Here is a 2,932-nt window from a genome sequence, read left to right on the forward strand (position 1 = left end):
ATATATAATATATTATATATATATATTATATATATATAACTATTTTAGCTGGATATGGTGGTGGAGGTTGCAGTGAGCCCTGACCGCACCACTGCACTCCAGCCTGGGTGATAGAGTGAGACTCCATCTCAAGAAAAGAATCCAGTATATACAGTTCACCGAAAGGATGACTTAATCATTACCATGCCTACAACAAACTACAAAGAATATAGAGTGTGATTATGTCATAACTTCCACTCCCTCCTCACCAGGAAACCTGAAAAATCCTTTGCCGGGAGGAGCCAAGGGAAACGTCTCTATCCTCAGTTGGTTGGCATCCTTTTCTTTGTCCAGGTTCTCTGCCATTGGCTGATCCTCTTCTGCTTCCCACAGTGTCTACGTCCCAGCTAGGTTGGGCCAGGAAGGGCTCTCCAGGAGTTCGAACTGCCACAGCATCTGCAGAATTCTCCGCCTCTCTGTTTGCAAGTTCCAACCTTGGGGGCAGAATTCTCAGCAATCTCACCTCTATCCTCTGGCTACCCCCTCTTCCTCATTTGTTTCTGTACAGGTCAGATTTGGGCCCTTGGGAGACTTAGAGTCTTCACTGTGAATTGACTGAAATGTCCGTGGTAGTTTTATGTTCCCCAAGGAATGGCTTTTCTCTCTTTGCATCATTTCTTGGGCCCACATACTCCCTATCCATAAATCAACTTCTTGCACTTCAACAATCTCTAGCTTTCGGTAGGAAGAGAATAGCTGTCCCACTATCCAGACATCCCTGCATTATATGTGGCTCTACCAATGCCCTGTTTGCTGTGGCACCTGGAGGTTTTGGGTTTAACTGTTTTGCATGGGTTCCACAAAGATGAGCAAGGATAGGAAAATCCAGCTTCTTCTTGTAACTATTAGCAGTAGCTACCCATTTACGGAGCATCTACTATGTTCTGGGTATTATGCTAAGTGCTTTACATATCTTATCTCTAGTCCTGACAATGAACTTGTGAGATAATTCTCATTGGTCCCATATTACAGATGAGGAAACAGAAGTTATATAAGTTACCCTTGATCAAATTGGTGGTAAGCAGAAGTAGTGGGACTTCATGCAAGTCTGCAGGATTGAGAAGCCCACACTCTTTCCTTTCCACCATTTGTCCAGTCACAGTAAACACTTACTGAGCCACTTTCCTCCCCCAGGCATTGTTCCTGTCTTGTGGAGGAACATCTCACGACCCCATTCTTCCTCCTAATTCTCTTGATTTGAGACAATGAAGAAAAGAGTTCCCAAAACCTGTGGCAAGGAAAAGGTTTAGAACAGCAAATAAAAGAAAAATAACACTGACTGTGGGTGGTAATTTGAAGTTTGTTACTCACCAGGAGAAAAAGAACTATGTAAGAATTACCATCTCAGCCATATGTCTCTAGTTTACATAACCCAGGCAGTAGCTGGAGCTCTCAGGCAGAGGCAGAGGCAAACATGTGGGATTCTGGAATTCCACTGAAATATAATAGACAACAGGAGGAGCAGGAAAATGAGTCATATTTTTATAATTAGTTGTGGTATTGGACCCAACTTCTCTAAGAAATCAACAGCATCATCCAATCCCATCTGGCACAGGAGAAGACAAGAGGCTGACAGATTATGTCACAGTCCCTGGAAATCAGTGGTGATATAAAGACCTAGGATCTAAACCTGCAGAAAAAAAATTAGTGGCCAGCTACCTCCCTTATTTGCAGGCTGTTGAAATACTCATAATTTTACCGAGAGCCAAAGCAACCTTATCTCACTGAGGGGGAAAAAAAAAGCATAGAAAGAGGGAACTGATATAGTAAAACCCAATTGCCATGGCTGGACTGGTGCCCAAGCATGAAAGCAGTTCAGGTTATTGTATTTTAAAGGATCTCTTAGATTGGCAAAACTGTGGGTAGCACTTTTCTGCTTCTTCACTAATAAATGAATCTTGATTTTGTTCAGATTATCAGAGGAGTTTGTCTAGAGAAGGTGGATTCTTCCCTTAGGCCCAAGAGAGGAGCCATGATCAGCCTGACCCCTTTCCTCTTTGCACATGATGGATTTAGCCAATGTGTTGGCTAACATAACCCAGTGCTCAGCTAGGAGACATAAGTGAAAGACTCCTAGTGACTTCTGAAAATATTTTCCTCTCTAACGAAGAAAGACACTTAGGAGAAAGAAATCGTGGGCCACTTTTTACCCATCTTTGGATATTTTGTTTAAAGATATGATGAAAGGAGCTACTGCAGCCATCTTACCACCCTGAGGAGAGACAATGCTGTCACACTGAGAGCTACAAAATGAAAGACAGAAAAAGCTAGAGGTCTTGATTTCATCACTGCACCCCCAAACAACTGGAGCCATACACCTGCAGAGTTAAGTGATGTAAAAACTGCTTCATGGTTTCAACCACTTTTGGTTTAATCTCCATGATACACTGTATAAAGAGAAATAGCTTGAAGTTGACACAGTATGCAAGAGAAAAAGAAATGTCTCATCTGAACCAGGATGAGACTCTGTTGATGCCAGGACCTCTATCTGTTGGGCTGTACTGCCTCCACAGGAATTTAGAAACTGAACAAATGGCATATATTTATTGAGCACCTACCAAGAGCCGGGCACTGTGCTGGATCACAGGAGTAGACAATGCAGAAAGGTCATTGTTGTCATGGAAATCACATTCTGGAAGACAGATGATAAACAAAAACACAATTAAAGATAGGTGAAAACACTCTTAGGCAACTTTCTAAGTATTGGTTCAAGCCAGTCCTGAGTGAAACCCTGACTTTGGAATCAGATAGAACTGGATTCAAATTCCACCTCCACCATTCACTGTGACCTTGGGAAAGTTATTTAGTTTTTCTGACTATCTATTTCCTCATCTGTAAAATAACGATAATAAAAAAACTAACTCAGCCACAGGCGTGGTGGCTCAAGGCTGTA

At 42.2% G+C, this 2,932-nt stretch overlaps 1 long non-coding RNA gene across 1 annotated transcript; it reads right to left on the reverse strand.

Annotated features, from left to right (window-relative positions):
• Positions 1 to 345: 345 nt before the first annotated feature.
• Positions 346 to 2,649, reverse strand: LOC108513502 (uncharacterized). The gene is made up of 4 exons (XR_001880921.1): positions 2,598 to 2,649; positions 1,351 to 1,474; positions 1,153 to 1,267; positions 346 to 473 (listed from the first exon to the last, which is right to left on the reverse strand). It is a non-coding gene; the product is annotated as an uncharacterized LOC108513502 (long non-coding RNA).
• Positions 2,650 to 2,932: the final 283 nt, after the last annotated feature.

Source organism: Rhinopithecus bieti, unplaced genomic scaffold, assembly GCF_001698545.2.
Source record: "Rhinopithecus bieti isolate Rb0 unplaced genomic scaffold, ASM169854v2 scaffold_31527, whole genome shotgun sequence".
In the NCBI taxonomy this organism is placed as follows: domain Eukaryota; kingdom Metazoa; phylum Chordata; class Mammalia; order Primates; family Cercopithecidae; genus Rhinopithecus; species Rhinopithecus bieti.